At 41.4% G+C, this 8,381-nt stretch overlaps 1 protein-coding gene across 2 annotated transcripts in view; it reads right to left on the reverse strand.

Moving 5' to 3' along the window:
* Positions 1 to 8,381, reverse strand: part of LOC115243866 — a 189,473-nt gene that overhangs the window by 125,831 nt on the left and 55,261 nt on the right. For both annotated transcript variants that reach the window (XM_029821136.1, XM_029821139.1), the window contains exon 2: positions 7,500 to 7,627. The gene's annotated coding sequence lies outside the window, so the exon portion shown is untranslated. The remainder of the gene's footprint in view (positions 1 to 7,499; positions 7,628 to 8,381) is intronic.

The following is an 8,381-nucleotide window of genomic DNA, read 5'->3' on the forward strand; positions in this document are numbered from 1 at the left end:
GGCATTCTTGAGTATTCCGCGACTGACTTTGATGCGACGGTTATCGCGCCGAATATCGATGTCTATATACTACGTACGCGCACGCCGATAACTCACTCGACGAACGTGTAAACTGCCACGCTGACCTTTATTTCTCTCTTCCCCTTTCTTCTCTCTGTTTCGTCGCAGTATCGTCTCCGCCGTTATAGGACCAATAAATCGATACTCGATAGAAATGTCATATGTAAGTCGATGCCAGCTTAAAGGCGAACGAGACTTTTGCGCGCTACTTTCGTATTTTCTATGGTAAATTCACGATACGAGAATGTCGAGAAAGAGAGAGAGAAAGAGAGAGAGAGAGAGAGAGAGAGAGGACTCTAGAGAAAAAGAGGAACAGAGACGTTCGCAAAACGCCCTGCGTTAAAAGCGAAGAAAGAAAGAGAGAGGCCCCTCTTGCATTAAGAATGATAATTTATCTTACGTGTCTTACGTGCGCCCTGATAAAATTTAAATTCTTCCCTGCGTTCTAAACGTTCGGGATGGTTAACTTCTATGCGCTCTGGCGGATGATAAATAGACGACCGCTCGTACCCTCCTCTTCCTCTTCGTCTATGCTTCCTGCCTCCCCCCTTTCTCTCTCTCTCTGTCTCTCTGTCTCTCTTCATCCTTCACCGCCAATCTTTATGGGAAAAAATCTCGCAATCACTCTTCGCGATTCTTGCGTCCGCGAAATAAATCCTGCATTTGATTCGGCCCAACGCGCCGTACAATTCGACTCTAATAATTCTTCGACTTTAATAACTCACGATTTGACCCATTTGCGTGTCTCGCGGCCGTCACTTTAAATTAATTTGTGCACTGGCTTCATGTCCCCGTGTCAAACGTTGCGCAGGAAAAAAATAAGACCGTCGTCCGTGGAAGAGTTTAATTTTAAACGGCATTAATGTCACACAAGTCTGATCGAGATGTTAATATTCCACGAGTCACGAAGATATATATATACGTATATTCGTTGAAATATAACGAGAAAATTGAATGATTCCAAAAGACTATTCTTGCCCGCAAATACATGCTTATTTCAATAGTTTTATATAATACAAAACTATTATAGCTGAATAGAGCAATATTTTATTTTTGTCTCTTGAACGCGGCGAGATAAATTTTGCGCGCGATCAAATTTCGCGTTTAAAAGGACAAACGAAGGAAATAAAAAGCAAAAGTTCATCGATTCTCGCAGCGTGCGATCGACCGAATAATTGTGGCGCAATGACAAAGCGAAGCAGATCGCGGGACAACAACGAACGCGGACGGGGGTGGATATAATCGAGCCGGAGTGTAGCATGCACACGGAAACTCGGCCCCGTCAATTATCTCGGGGGGGCCCCGCACATCTGCCATCCCAAATCCGCCGTGTCCGTGACCCTCGAGCGAGCTGGCCATCGCGCCGCCGGGACAGCTGCCTAATTTTGACGGCCACGCCACGGGAGTGTCGAGTGTCGAGGACGCGATACGACGCTCGATATGCGGAAGCTCAATTGGCGGTGCCGGACAATTGTACTCGTAGGTCGTATTCGGCGAACTGTCTCAAGAGCAGTAAGTAAGATAATCGTTTCCAATTCATCAAATATTTTTATCCTTTAAAACGCTATAAAATGATATAATATTCGGACGTTAATGAATTATTTGAATTATTACTGTTAATATGCATATAATTTGAATAAATTATATAAGAAAATAATATTTTTTATTCGAGTTAATTGTTTCGAATTAACGTAATAAATTTTTGTAGGACAAGTTTACGTTATAATGAGTTTATATTGTCTTCTTAAAACGCGCGTCCATCGTCGCTGAAAAATTTTCTTGACGCAGACACGCGAAGCGGGTAAAAAATACGAAAAGAGAGAACGTGCCTTTGCTTTTCTCTGGGAAATTGGAAACTCCGGCGTTCCATGACAAAGCCAGGTCGCTTGTAACGAAAGTTAAACGCGTATAAGACTCCGCAGCGTTAAAAATCGACGAAATTAAATACCGAAATACTCGTACATCGGCGAACGTCAAGCTCTATTCGAATGAACACGATACCGTAGCGAGAGAAAAAAAATGGTACAACACGTGTTGCAACGTGGCGACATGCAAATATTGGCTGATCGAACAATTGTGCAAGCCATACTAAAATATTTATTGACGCTTACAATTCGCGATATTCGCGTATAAAAAAAAAAAAAAAAAAAAAAAACGGGTGCTCTTCCCGTCGTTATATTCTGATATCGATTGGCTTTTCGATCTTTTTAGTCGCTGCAACAAACGAATAAAAAGTAGTTGATTATTGCCGAGATTTAAAATGTACAAAATTATTTAAAAAATGAGATTTCATCGATTTATCACGATATTACGTGATATTTTCAGCTGACCGAAATAGCGTGCGATTATCATGTCAGGATTAAAATACAGATAAAATTGCGGGTATTCTCCGATATCCGCGTACACTGGAAATAAGGATGCGATACTTTTCTATCGCGACAAAACTGCAGTCGCGTTTTATCCCGCAGACGTAGATACGCCCGTATTTGACGCGATTTGGGTCGTCTCTCTTTTTGCGTCTCACCGTTTCCCGCGTCCCTCTTTTGATTTAAAAAAGAAGCCGCATCTCCGAACACGCATCGCTCGCAATGTCGCGCGCATAAAAAGGAAATGTTCGGGAAAATCGTTTCGCGAATCGCTGCAGTTGCATTCGCTCTGCTACCTGAAAAACGAAAACAAAAAATTCGCGATTCGTCCGTCTCGCGCATATATATTTTTTCACAACGCACAATACTGCTTTCCTGAAAAAATATTGTTATCGAGAGCATAGTTTTCGAAAAACTTTTAGTCTATGTTCGTGAAAAAAAAAAGACGGGCGCTTGGTCTCTCCCCCTCGCTCTTGCTCTCTTCAGAATCGCGTACTCGTAATTCGGCACCGGAAACACGCGTCATTTTTTTTTTCCACATGACAATATATGCATCGATTGTCGATACCCATTTTTCTCTCTTTTGTAATTATTATTTATAAAAAAATCTCGTCGCTCAACGATGCGAGGTTAACAAAACGAGCGAGCTCTTTTTATAGAAAATATCTCTCTGCGTCTCGTATAAACTCTCGAACGCGCAGGGTATTATATTTGACAAGCATAAACTAAAAAAAAAAAAAAAACAAAAAAGGGGATTCTCTATCTTGTCAAAAAATTCGTCATTAAAATTACGTAACGGACAGTTCCGATATTGTATAAAACACACATTATAATCCTCTTACGTTTAATTGTCTTTTTACATAACTTTTTTTTCGATGTCTCGTTGTCACGCGTTGATCATTCGCGTACGAGATTTTATATCGATGGTACAATGACACACGAAAATTCCGACAAAAGTTAACCCGAGCGAACGAAAGGGCAGAGGCGTGTACGCCGGATAATCCGAGAACTTTTCGACGCGAGCGTTTACGAAAACAAACTCCCTATCGCCGGCGAAGTTTTGGAGCGAGGAGTTCATCCCCGCACGCGCGCGGGGGGTGAATTAATCGCGACGTGAAGAAGGTTGCGCCCGGTTCCTTACACGTGGCGCAATAACACTCGCTCGAACTGTTCGTTACCGGTAAATTACGTTAACCGCCTTCTTACATTGGCCTCTCCGCCTGTATACCGCGCGAATCTCAGCGAGCTACGCCGCGCAAACTTCCCGGAAATATTCATTTGCTTGAAGAAAAAGCAATCGCGAGATTCTGTCGGCCCGCTCGCCGCCAACTTTTGTAACAAACACAAGAAAATAGCGAAAATGCATCGAAGAAAGAATATTATGTTTCCGCGCGACTTATCAACCCGCATATTTATTCTATATCTTCTTTTCCGCGAATATATCTCTTACGTACTTTCCATCTATTTTTTCATATCTCTTTTCCATAAAAATGATTGACAGACATCGAAAGGAGGGATATTTACGCACTTTGCGTAAAATGTTATATACGCGTACCGTAGCTTATATTTGTTCGTAAACACTTTGACGCCCGTGCAAAATTCAAATTTCCACTATGTGCTTTTAAAATTCCCCTCGATGCACCCGCGTGCTAAGTGAAAAGTAATACCCTGAAGTTTTCTAATTTCCGATTACACGGTAAGGCACACAATGACCGTGTCGCGTTCAACTGTTGAAAAGAAGAACGGCACCGGAAAGATGAGAACGAGAACATCAATTTATTAAAATAATTTCGTAATGTAATCTTTCTGTCTGCGGGGCATTTCGAATACTGTAAACGTGCACGGATAGTAATATAAAAATTTAAATTGCAAATCGTCATGACATTTCACATCAAACTCTATTTTTTTCGATAAAAAAAAAAAAAAAAAAAAAAAAAACAATATATGTAGTAATAAAATGTTTTCACAAAAATTTTCGAAACAATCGCAAATGTAACGCCCGTTCATGACCGAAAATTCGGACGAGCGAAAAGCGAAACCTCTCGCGTCCTTCTTCTCGTTGTCAACGTCGACGTCGACCTGGTCTCTCGCGGCAGAACTTTATGCAAATCATCGGCGGAAGTATATCAGCATCAACGGCACCCCCGTCGCGTCCACGCCGCGTCGTCGTTTTACTTTTGCGTTTCACGCTTTTACGGACTTTTCCCCGAGATGACCCACTTTGCGTTCTCCTGGCGATGGAAAACGCCCCCTTCCCTTCCCCCAACAATGACGACGACAACGACAACGTCGACGTCGGCGCCGCCGGACTCCCCTCGTTTTATTTTATCTTTGTCTTGCTTCTTCCCCTTCTCCTTCCCTTCCCTTTCCCCCGTCGTTTCCCGTCCGACGTCTTCCACTGTCGCCCCCTTTTTCGTCTACTTTTGTTAACGTCCTTTGTCCGAACGTCGTTACAACGTAAAAAAAGGGGAAAAAAGCGCGCGCGGGACGGGACGGGATGGGACGGGACAAATCCGAGGAAAAGAAGGGAACCAGGGACCGCTTGGAAGTTTCGCTTTGCTCGTTAGCGCAGAATAAGATTTCGTCGTCGATGAACAAAGTAGACACGAGTCCAAAGTAATTACGTTTGAGACGCCGCGCCGCGTACTTTACGAGAGGAAATCCGTCTTCGCGTGTGCCATGTCGTCGCCCCCGAGCGAGGAGCCGAGGGAGGAGAAGAACCAGGGCCATTTAAGGCCCGGACGGTAATTGCACCGTCCCTGTGAAAACGGTGCGGGAAACAATGCGGAATTCACACATCGCGAAATTGGGTGGCGGCCTCATTATCCCGTGTACACGACGGCACGGCAACGATAACGATTGATGTCGAAAGGGAGAGAGAGAGAGAGAGAGAGAGGAAGAAGGAGGATTTGGGGAGGACACGGCCATTGGGAGGATTAATAAATCACTGCTTAACCCTAGCGGAGTAGTAGTTACGGAGGTTAAGCTGACCGGATTTTTTAATTACCAAAGCTGGAAGACCGATGTATTTTAGAGATCGTGTATCTTCAAGTAATCTATCGTCGTAATAAATTAAGAGAGAAATGCGGCGATAAAATTGAAAAAGGTACATTAGATATGTACAAATATTTAATATATATTTTTGGATATTCTTTGTTATTCAAATACCTCTTTCACCTAATATTTAAAAGCTGTAACATTTTGTACATGTCATTTTGCTCATAAATATCAATATGACACCATAATAGAATTTATCCCACACAATTATAATTATAAATGTCAATGTATTATGAAAAATATCAATATTTAATATTACATGTATATGTGTGTTAAAAAGAGATTCATAAATCATTTAGTTTACACAGTAGCATTCAGCGAAAATGCGACACGACATGATTTCGAATGAAAAATAATATTGATCATTCGTGTACGATAAGATAATATACGGAATATGGCTAAAATTAGTTGTAATAACAATTATATCACGTATGTATTCGCGCGTGTATCAATCTGGTCGTTAATAAATATAAAAATTAATATTATGATATATATTTTAACGTTGCGATGGAAGAATCATAAATCATCGAATGAATCATAATATCACGTTTTTATTCAACGATATGCAACATTATATATGACGCAGCGGCGAGTATGTGTACGTCGGATATGTGTATGTGTATAAGAGTTAACTTTTTAAATTAAAATATTTAATATTACACGTCGTAAGATTCATGAATCATTTAATGCGGCTGCAATGCGCAAAAATGTGACACGAGGCAGGAAAATAATACCGGCCACTCGCATGTTTCCGTATACGATGATGTAGCACGCGAGAGAGTTTGTTTGCGCGATAATTGCGATTACATTATGTCCGTTCGCGCTTTACGTTTATTGTAATCGTGTTGATAGAAAAAATTTCCGATATTGATAATTATATACGTAATATATCTGTCGCGCTCATTGCCAGAAATGTTATTTATTTTGTTACGCGTTTATGGTGGGACATTAAATTTAATATGAAAGCGTGTCTCGCGCGCGCGTCTCTATGTATAATAAAACAATGTTGCGGCTTTCGATATCACGGCACGAATTATTTTAAGCCCGCGCGCGTTTCATAGCGTTTCATTTGACGTAGATTAATATTTTCGCCGGAAAAATTTGTCCCGCGCAAATTTAATTTCAGAGACAAGAGTGTACATATTTTATATTAATCGACACAATTTCCTGTTTCAATCAAAAAACTTGGACGTACAATATACTATGAATGTGTACGTGAACAAAAAAAACGTATAAATTGTCAAAACTACAAATCTCAAATATAAAATATACTGTTTTCATAACACACACATATATAACGCGCCGCGAGAGAGAATTATAATAATTAAATAATATTTTAATAATGGAAAACGCGCGCGCGGGGATTCCGTATAATAACGTATCGTATAAAATGAGCGTCAGAGTTTATAAACTTTATTCGCTTCATTCGAGAAATACAACGCATTTATGATGACAAAATAGTAACGTCGGCTTCGGCGAATATTGAATATTAGCGCAAAATTAATCTCGTTGCAGAGCCAGTGCTATAATAGGACGCGAATGACGATGTCACGAATATACCATAGATAGGAGATGATACGCATACGTAAATCGACTTTCCGCAATCTCTACCAACCATTTTTCTACGAAACGTATTTCGAAAGCCGATGAAACGTGACGGACGTACCGACTACCACACGTTGCGATTGCTATTGCAACAGATTTTTATAGCGGCTGCATCGGCGTGTCGCCGGCAATCCGCGCGTCATCATTATCCTCGCGCTATTTATAATTAAATGCGGTGTAAATATAATTAAACGATTTAAATATTCACGCGCGCAATTACGATTCACGTGCCGACGCTGTCGCCTGTAAAGCGCGAAATAATTGAGGCTTGTAAATATTTCAGATCCCATTATTTAATTAATATAAAACTCAACGTCGATCTCTCGGATTATTAAATATCAATACCGATTTCTAAGCGTAAAATAAAAATAAAGAAAGAAAAAGAAGATATATGTATATGTGACTACTCACCGAAACAGCAGACGTTTACCGGCTCTAGGATGCGACGAAGCAGGGATCTCTGCTCCTCGACATCTTGAAGGACGAGCGTCTCTCGGTATCCTCGTGAGCGCGCATCGACGTCTCCGGCAAATCCGACACTGAAATATTTCAAATAGCGCCGGGTTGTTATTAGCATTATTTATCACCCGAATAGATGCAATACGCCCGGCGCGTATTTATAAATCAAATGTCCGCGCACGGAAGCGCAACACTCTGCGCCAGACGTCGGAGCGGATTTATCGGCGATACCGTCCTGAATTCGATTGTTTCCCATTGTCTCGTCTCGTCTCGTCTCGTCTCGTCTCGTCCCGTGCACATATTATTCGCTACAGACGAGCGTAAAATATTCAAATTATTTCGCCGTCGATTATTCGGTCGGGCTTAAGCTCCGTCGTCCCACCTCCACCTCTTCACCCCCGATTTCCGCATCGAAATTCGGGTAATTTCCGACTCTACGGTGAAGCCCCAGTCCAAGAATCTTAAAAAGCAGTCCGGATTTTCGTAATGCGACCGACAGCACAAACGCAACTCCGAGATACGAGCTGATTCCTGGCTTTGTTTCGCGTCTTTTACTTATTTAACAAGACAACGACGAGAACGGAAGTCATATAAAGAATATAAGAGAATGAGAGAAAGAGAGAGAGAGAGAAAAAAAGCAAAAGGGAGATAGGAGACGAAATATTAGCGTCATCTTGGCCCGAATAAATTCGTCTCCAAACTCTCTGTAGTTTGCATATCGAGAGATACTAGAGCACGACAAAAATTTTAATAAATGTCATTAACGTCGGTGTGAACCCTTTATCGTAACGTTTAATTCCGATTAATGCACGTTCCTCTCTTCCCTCTCTTTCC

This window comes from Formica exsecta, unplaced genomic scaffold (genome assembly GCF_003651465.1).
Source record: "Formica exsecta isolate Colony F162 unplaced genomic scaffold, ASM365146v1 scaffold744, whole genome shotgun sequence".
NCBI classification, from domain to species: domain Eukaryota; kingdom Metazoa; phylum Arthropoda; class Insecta; order Hymenoptera; family Formicidae; genus Formica; species Formica exsecta.